Consider the following 9584-nt stretch of genomic DNA (forward strand, 5'->3'; position numbering starts at 1 on the left):
GGCACAGCAGAACTGATGCAGCTGCACTGCTGTAGTGTACAGTATATACTTACTACAGCAACAAACTGTTTTTTTCTGTCACTGTAATAAATCCACCTCTCCAACGCCTGGTCTACACTAGGAGGTTAAGTCGAATTTAGCAGGGTTAAATTGAATTAACCCTGCACCTGTCCACACAACGAAGCTATTTAGTTCGACATAGAGGTCTCTTTAATTCGATTTCTGTACTCCTCCCCGACGAGAGGAGTAGCGCTAAATTCGACATGGCCATGTCGAATTAGTGTAGGTGTGGATGGAATTCGACGCTAATAGCTCCAGGAGCTATCCCACAGTGCACCACTCTGTTGACGCTCTGGACAGCAGTCCGAGCTCGGATGCTCTGACCAGCCACACAGGAAAAGCCCCAGGAAAATTTGAATTCCTTTTCCTGTCTGGCCACTTTGAATCTCATTTCCTGTTTGGACATCATGGCGAGCTCAGCAGTACTGGCAACGATGCAGAGCTCTCCAGCAGAGGTGACCATGCAATCTCAGAATAGAAAGAGGGTCCCAGCATGGACTGATCGGGAAGTCTTGGATCTGATCGCTGTGTGGGGCGATGAGTCCGTGCTTTCGGAGCTGCGCTCCAAGAAACGGAATGCGAAGATCTACAAAAAGATCTCAAAAGCCATGACAGAGAGAGGATACAGCCGGAATGCAACGCAGTGCCGCGTGAAAATCAAGGAGCTGAGACAAGGGTACCAGAAGACCAAAGAGTCAAACGGACACTCTGGATCCCAGCCCCAGACATGCCGTTTCTACGAGGCACTGCATTCCATTCTAGGTGCGGCCGCCACCACTACCCCACCACTGACCGTGGACTCTGAGGATGGAATATTGTCGATGGCCACTTCCTCGGAGATGATAGCGGACGGGGAAGATAAGGAAGGAGATGAGGAGGACGAGGCAGTCGACAGCGCTTACAACGCTGATTTCCTCGACAGCCAGGATCTCTTCATCACCCCCACGGAGATCCCCTACCAACCCTCCCCAGGCGTTAACCCAGACTCTGAATCAGGGGAAGGATCAGTCGGTAAGTGTTTTAAACATGTAAACATTTATTTTGAACAGAACAGGAATATTAACAATGGGTTTTTCATGATTAGTTTGCCCTAGGCGCTTAACGTTTTAGTCCTTGGCAGTGCAACTACTGCAAAAGAATCCAACAATGTCCGGTTTATCATTAGTTTGCCCTAGGCGCTCTACTTTTTAGTCCTTTCCAGTGCAGCTACTGCAAAATAAGGTCTATATGTCCGGGGATAGAGCTGAAATCTTCATGGGACATCTCCACGAAGCTCTCCTGGAGGTAATTGGAAAGCCTTTGCATGAGGTTCCTGGGGAGAGCGGCCTTATTGCGTCCTCCGTGGTAGGAAACTTTTCCGCGCCAGGCTATCATCAAGTACTCTGGGATCATTGCCTCGCAGAGCATGGCGGCATACAGCCCTGGTTTTTGCTGGCTTTCACGCAGCATGTGGTCTTTATCTGTGTCAGAAATCCTCATCAGAATGATGTCGCTCATGGTGACCTGCTCTGAATTAGGGGAATGTAAGTATTGGGACTGCTTGCCTGTTCCTTTACATAACTGTAACCGATGGTTTACAGCCACGCGGTGGAGGTGGGAGAGGGGCAGCATACAGGGATCTTTCCCGGGGACAGCCACGAGGGGGTGGGACGGGGCAGAGTCCATGTTTGCCGGATTGCCAGCAGCAGGAACTGGCCAACGCTAGGAGCATTGCTTTGAACATGAAAGGAGGGCACTGTTATAATTTAAGTTTTAAGCAGCCAAAAGTCTACGGCTTACCATGTCAGCCTGCTACCCGAATTCCGCTGTCCTGCCCCGCTTGTCTGATCTCCACTGCAAGACCCCAGGCACTGAATGCGAACACCAAAAATTTGACTTTGTCCTGAGTGTGCATGTGATAGGTGCTGTGCATGGTCTTGTTCACAGAGAAAGACTATGTTCATTGTTCACAAAAATGTATCTTTGTGAGGAATTCACTCCCTTTTTCCCATCCCACAGCTGCGCTTGCCTCCCGACCTATCCCGGCAGCCCCCTCCCAGAGGCTGGCACAGATTAGGCAGAGAAAGGAAAGGACACAGGACGACATGTTCTCAGAACTTATGGGCTGCTCCTGAGCCGAGGCGGCCCAGCAGACCCAGTGGAGGGAGAACATGTCGCAATACCAGCAATCACATAGCGAACGGGAGGAGAGGTGGTGGCAGGAAGACCAGCAGGCGACTCAAACGCTGCTTGCACTAATGAGGGAGCAAACAGACACGCTCCGGCGCCTTGTGGATGTTCTGCAGGACTGGAGGCAGGAGGACTGAGCCTCGCTGCAGTCTATCTCTAACCGCCCTCCCCCGCCACAAAGTCCCATACCCCCCTCACCCAAAGTCCCAAGAAGAGGGGCGGCAGGGGCCGTGAAAACTGTCACCCCTGCAGACTGCTCAAGTACCAGAAGGCTCTCATTCCCCAAAATTTGATAAGTCCTTTCCCTCCCGCCTCACCCAATCTCCCGTCCCAGTGTCATCCCCTAACTGTGTAGTTGCTAATAAAAAATAAGTTTCTGTTAATTACTGTTTCCGTCATGTTCTTTTAGAGGAGAGTGTGTTTGAAGGGGGGGAAGGGGGTTGGTAATTGAAGAGGACAGTCACCTTTACCAGGGTACAGACACGGGGGCAGGTTCAGCAGAAGGTCACACACACATTGGAGTCACTAGGCACACTGGTCAGTCTGGGAGGTGGTTTTCATGTTCTGTGGGGGGGAGGGGCTATGTCACTTTGTGGCAGGGAAGGGCGGTTAGAGATCTTATGCAGCGGTCCTTAGCCTGGATCACAGAGCCACGCAGCAGGGGATCTGTAACCGTCCTCCCCCGCCAGAAAGTCACATAGCCCCCACACACAGAGTCTTGAAAAGGATGGGTGGCAGGCTCCGTTGAAACAACCAGTCCACCACTGCGGACTGCTCTAGGAGCAGGAGCCTGTCATTCCTCGAGTTTAGAAGCGTTCTTTCCATCACTACGCCCGCTCCCCACCACGGTCTGCGTCCCAGTTTCAACACTTTACCGCAAAATCCGTAATAAAGAAAACGGTGTTCATTAACAAAGTTCCATTTATTTTATTTTTAAACGTGTGTTGGAAGGGAGGGAACGGGGTGAACGGGGTATGTAACTGGAGAGGATAGTCAACATTAACTGGGTAAAGAAACGGGGGCAGGTTCAGCTTCTCTTTAAACAAACATAATAGTCACAGGTTACCCTGCTCACTGAGGAACCTAGCTTTCAAAGTCTCCCGGATGCACAGCATGTCCCGCTTGGCTCTTCTAATTGCACGGCTGTCTGGCTGGGCGTAATCAGCAGCCAGGCTATTTGCCTCAACCTCCCACCCCGCCATAAAGGTCTCCCCCTTGCTCTCACAGAGATTGTGGAGCACACAGCAAGCTACAATAACAATGGGGATATTGGTTTCGCTGAGATCAGAGCGAGTCAGTAAGCTTCTCCATCTCCCCTTGAGACATCCAAAAGCACACTCCACCACCATTCTGCACTTGCTCAGACGGTAGTTGAAGAGTTCTTTTTCACTGTCCAGGGCACCTGTATAGGGCTTGATGAGCCAGGGCATTAGCGGGTAGGCTGGGTCCCCGAGGATCACTATAGGCATCTCCACATCCCCAAACAGTGATTTTGTGGTCCGGGAAGTAAATGCCTTCCTACAGCCGTCTAAACAGACCAGAGTTCCTGAAAACACGAGCGTCATGAACCTTGCCCGGCCATCCGACGATGTTTGTAAAACGTCCCCTATGGTCCACCAGTGCTTGCAGCACTATTGAAAAGTAGCCCTTTCTGTTAATGTACTGGCTGGCCTGGTGGTCCGGTCCCAGGATAGGGATGTGAGTTCCATCTATAGCTCCACCGCAGTTTGGGAATCCCATCACGGCGAAGCCATCTATGATGACCTGCACGTTTCCCAGGGTCATTACCTTTGACAGCAGTAGCTCAACGATTGCGTTGGCTACTTGCATCACAGCAACCTCAACGGTAGATTTGCCCATGCCAAAGTGGTTCGCGACTGACCGGTAGCTGTCTGGTGTTGCAAGCTTCCAGAGGGCTATCGCCACTCGCTTCTGGACAGTCAGGGCTGCTCGCATCCGGGTGTCCTTGTGCTTCAGGGCAGGGGACAGCAACTCACAAAGTTCCAGGAAAGTTCCCTTATGCATCCTAAAGTTTCGCAGCCACTGTGATTCATCCCAGACCTGCAGCACTATGTGGTCCCACCAGTCCGTGCTTGTTTCCCAGGCCCAGAATCGCCGTTCCCCAGCATCAACATGACCCATTGCCACCATGATGTTCACGGCGCGGGGTCCCGTGCTTTGTGAGAGGTCTGTGCCCCTCTCAGACTTAATGTCCTTACCGCACTGTCGTAGCCTCCTCGCCCAATTTCTCAGCATCTGACTCTGGAAAAGGTGGACGATAGGGTGCGAGGTGTTGACAACGGCCATAACTGCAGCGATGATCGCAGCGGGCTCCATGCTCGCAGTGCTGTGGCGTCCGCGCTGTCACTCACCAGAAAAGTGCACGAACTGATTGCCCGCCGGCGCTTTCAGGGAGGGAGGGCGGGAGTGATGGTTGAAGGACGACAGTTACCCAAAACCACCCTCGACACATTTTTTTCCCCAGCAGGCATTGGGGGCTCGACCCAGAATTCCAATGGGCAGCGGAGACTGCGGGAACTGTGGGATAGCTGCCCACAGTGCACCGCTTCCAATGTCGATGCTTGCCCTGTTAGTGTGGACTCACAAAGTCGAATTACTGTCCTTAGTGTGGATACACACATTCAACTTTGTAATATCGGTTCCACAAATTCGATTTAAGTAGAATCGAACTACTCTCGTAGTGTAGACATACCCCAAGATGCACTAGTTAGGTCGACTGAAGAATCCTTCTGTCAACCTAGCTGTGTCTACAGTGGGGGCTAGCTGGATCTAACTACATCACACAGGGAGTGAAATTTTTCACAGCCTTGGGGGATGTATCTAGATCAGGGATCGGCAACCTTTGGCACGCGGCCCATCAGGGAAATCTGCTGGCGAGCAGGACGGTTTGTTTACCTGCAGCGTCCGCAGGTTTGGCCTATTGCAGCTCCCACGGGCCGCGGTTTGCCATTCCAGGCCAATGGGGGCTGCGGGAAGGAGTGGCCAGTGGGAGCTGCGATAGGCCGAACCTGCAGACGCTGCAGGTAAACAAACTGTCCCGGCCCCCCAACGGATTTCCCTGACGGGCCGCATGCCACAGGCTGCCGATCCTTGATCTAGATCAACTTAAGTTTTAAGTGTAGACCAGGCCTCAAAGGTCTCCGCCCAAAGGAGAACTTCATGGAAGCTAGTGCAGAACTTAGAATACACTTGAGAAAACAAAATTTGAGCAGCAAGATAATTAGCCATAAGCATTCTGGAAAAGCCCTACCTCCAAGATCATTTCTGGGTTGCTTTCATGTCTTCTTCCCCACTCCCATTATTCAGAAAGCAACTGTCCTCAGATTCCATTCATTCTCTTCTAAATAGTCTCTAGCGCACAATATTTAATTAGCCCTCAGTGATTTTTGCTTCCTGACCATCTGCAGGTTAAAACAAGACAAATTGTTCTCATATAGCCTGTTTATGCAGCGTCCAAAAGAGATTTACGGCCAACAAAACCAAACCCTTATTGAAACAGACCAGAGAACACATTTATACCAAGCATAGCCTTACTGCCTAAGGCCTCAGTCCTGCATGGAGACAGCTGGAGGCAGGGGACATAGTTAATGGGGACAGTGGTCCTCCTGGACAGCTCTCAGTGCAGGATTAGGGCACAAAATAGCAGCTGCCTCAACTAAAAAAGGAATTCCTGACTCAGGTGATTGCAGTTGAGTTACACACACGCCACATACTCCCTTTCCCATCAGGATGGGCATACTCCTTTGAGCCCAGACCACATTAGGTAGGATAGTGAATTGCATCTAGTTCTCCTGCGTGGCACTATTTTGCTGTTGGGCTACCCCACAGCAAACAGTTTGCTTGACTACCTACCTAATCAGAATGGAAGTTCACAAAAAATAATTCTGTACACTGACAAAAATATAATTGTTGAGCAGATCTGTGAACAATGGCAATATAAACTTAAAATTCCAGCACGTGCTGACTGATGGGCATCGTTAATAACATAGGGAGAGACTGAACATTTCCTATAGTGCTGCTCCATGGCATGCTGTTGATAATCAGAGTAGATATCTATGAATAAGAGCTTTTACTCTGTCAATGTAGACTCTCGATGGGCTTGGCTGTGAAACAGGACATGGGTCTACTGCATCACAAGCCAAGGTAATGGATATTTTTACTTCGGCTCCAGTCATGCGAAGTCTTATGCCCAGGCTTAACTTTACGTGCTGTACATCCTTGCATTGAAGTCCAAAGGGATTACTTACAGACTGTAATTGAAGCACTTGCATAAATTTTTGCTGAATTGGGGCCTTAGAATGTACGCTCTTATTATTTATCTTGTTTATTATGGTAGTGCCTAGCAACCAATCGATTTGCAGCTCCACTGGGCTAGACACTGTACAAACTCGGAGACTGTCCCTCCACAATCAGTTTGCAATCTAAAAATAGACAAGACAGACAAAGGGCAGGGAAAAGGCAGAGCCTGACAAAGACTGAAGCTGGCTCAGCAGCTACAGAAAGCACCTCAAGCAGGCACTGCTGCACTGAGGAATGGGGGACAAGAGGGTGGTAAAATGGGCACCCAGAGCCATCTTTAGCACAGGGACCATCTTTTCATTGCTTGTGGTTACAATGCCTAGGGACCCCGATACCTGACTGCAGATTTTAGGTGCTGCTGCAATACAAATTATAATAACCATATTTTTAAAACATTCTTTGGAGAGTAATACCAGGAGCCCAATCTAGCATCTTTTATCTGAATAATCCTTATTAGTGTGATTTCAAAGAGCTCTCTGGCATAAATCTAGGAATTGGTCCCTAAACCATGGCACAGTTTGATGAAAACAAGGATCTCTAAAGTTACATGCTAATATTTTACTTTTAAACAAATACTAATGGCTCGATTTTAAGCCCCAAATGTAGGTGTTGTGAAAACGGGGACTTAATATATTTCAGAAATTAGATTAACAGTTTTGTTTGTTTGTTTTTCTTTTCAATTTAAATGTATAGATTTCTGGTCTGAGAACAAGCCTGGAAAATTTAATCTCTTGAGAAGCCTTTAAGTGGCTGAAAGTAGTGTTTTCAAATCAAAGTGCCATGATCTCAAACTTATAGCATCACCACCATGACAATGGCATGAGAACACTTGCTGCAAGCCTAAAATAATGTATGAAGATTTTCAACCTGTAGGGAATTTGTACTGCTTACCTATAAATCTGTGAATAAAAACATCTAATGAGGAATCAAATCCAACTTCAGCTATGGTGTTGCTTTAAAAATATAAGCCCGTTATGCCTTGATCGTTTCTATTCAGTGTTGGGATTGGACAACCCGTTCCAGCTCTTTACAGCATCATCCTCGGTGGGAAATATAAATAAAGAAATCTTCCTCTGTCTGTGTGTCCATGACATCAGATGATGAAATACAAATGAAACTTCTCTCCTTTCTCCTCTTTCAATATTTATTCCTTGGATTTATTGTTTTTCTTCTTTTTTGATAGATCATACCATGTGGGTACATTTATCATGTACTACAGGCAGTGCCTCTCAGCTTATTTCAAAATGTAGTTGGAACTATTAAGACATAAACGATGTGCAAAACTCTTCATTTTTCTTTGCATCCTATACTGAAGGACCATGGGCATACTTTCACTGAGGAGTCAAACCCATTGGTAAGTTAAATATTCACAGCTTTTTGAGGTGATTTCACTGATGTAAATATCAGTGCACATCCCCAGCATTACCAGTGCTTACAGGAAAACAGTGGTCTGTTCTTGTTACAGTCACTTACTCCATCCTGAACACTGTGGGCCAAATCCTTAGCTGGTGTAAATAGACACAGCTCCACTGACTTCAATGGAGATACTGATTTATACCAACTGAGGAACTGTTCTTATGATGAGAACACTGTAAGGCTGCATGCTCCAGCACTCAAAAGAGAAAAGCTTTAGTTTTATGCACTGTCAGGAATCCTTTGGAAGTCAATGAAATTATTCAGTGCACAAAGTGCATAAGTTTGCAGGAGTGGGCCACAGTACAGACAATAAAATACAAAATCCCCCAGCAGGGGATGGACTAAATTACCTCATTGGTCATCTCCATTTCTAACTCTCAGACAATTCCATGACATTAAAATGTATTTACCAAACCCGGGTATTTTCAAAACTGTTTCCACTCAATAGACCATTGGCTACCAGACAAAAAGGGGGAGCAGTGGATTGTGGATACTGTCTGAAGAGAAAGGAAAGTGCTGTGCACTGGAGCCAAGCACCCCAGAGAACAGAGCAGTGGTTTTCAAAGTGCGGGTTGGTGACGGGTCGCGGAATGTAAGGCACTGGGTCACGGCAGCTCTGGTCAGCACTGCCAACCGGGCCATTAAAAGTCCCATCAGCAGTGCTGCCCGGCTAAGGCGGGCTAGTCCCTACCTGTTCTGACACCATGCTGTGCCCCGGAAGCAGCCAGCAGGTCCGGCTCCTAAATGCGGGGGGACATGGGGCTTCATGCGCTGCTCCCACCCCGAGCACCGGCTTCACCTCCCGGCCAATGGGACCTGGGAGGGGGCGGTGCCTGCAGGTGAGAGCCGCATGGAGCCACTTGAACGCCTCCGCCTAGGAGCCAGACCTGCTGCTGGCTGCTTCCGGGGCGCAGCGTGATCCGCGGTGCCAGGACAGGCAGGAAGCCTGCCTTGGCATCCCCACTATGCTCTGACCAGGAGCCGCCCAAGTAAGCCCGTGCCCCAACCCTGTGCCCCAATCCCCTGAGTACCCCCAAACCTGGAGCCCCTTCCTGCATCCCAAACCTCTCATCTAAGGTCCCATCCCGGAGCCTGCACCTCCACCCCAGAGCCCTGACCTCCTCCTGTATCCCAACCCCTGCCCCAGCCCAGAGCCTCCTCCCACACTCTGAACCCCGCATTCCCGGCCCCACCCTGCAGCCCTCATCCCCAGACTCCAACACTCTACCCCAGCCCTGAGCCCTTCCCACACATCAAACCCCTCATCCCCAGCTCTGTCGGGTCGCAGGCAACAACAATTTTCTTCAACTGGGTCGCCAGAAAAAAAGTTTGAAAACCACTGGAATAGAGTACTCCCAGGGGCGGGTTAATGGTGTCTGCTGTTTGCACTGGAACCCCTTATTGAGCTATATGCCAAGTCTAGACAAGACTAGGGAGGAGGATCCAAGTGCAAGGAACATACTGCAGGGTTGGCTTCTCCTTTCTCACTTTTGCAAGGTAAGGAGGATTAGAAGGACTTAGCTATTCCTACCTTAGGACAGTGATCTCTCTAGAACCAGAGGAAGACACAGCATGTACTGCAGACTGTGGGACTCCATATTAGCTCCTGGAGTCTGCAG

General features: G+C 49.2%; 1 long non-coding RNA gene across 1 annotated transcript in view; it reads right to left on the reverse strand.

Annotated features, from left to right (window-relative positions):
* Positions 1-9570, reverse strand: part of LOC117883273 — a 49284-nt gene extending 39714 nt beyond the window's left edge. Inside the window, exon 1 of the long non-coding RNA XR_004647224.1 lies at positions 9497-9570. This is a non-coding gene — a long non-coding RNA (uncharacterized LOC117883273). The remainder of the gene's footprint in view (positions 1-9496) is intronic.
* Positions 9571-9584: the final 14 nt, after the last annotated feature.

This window comes from Trachemys scripta, chromosome 9 (assembly GCF_013100865.1).
Source record: "Trachemys scripta elegans isolate TJP31775 chromosome 9, CAS_Tse_1.0, whole genome shotgun sequence".
NCBI lineage: Eukaryota > Metazoa > Chordata > Testudines > Emydidae > Trachemys > Trachemys scripta.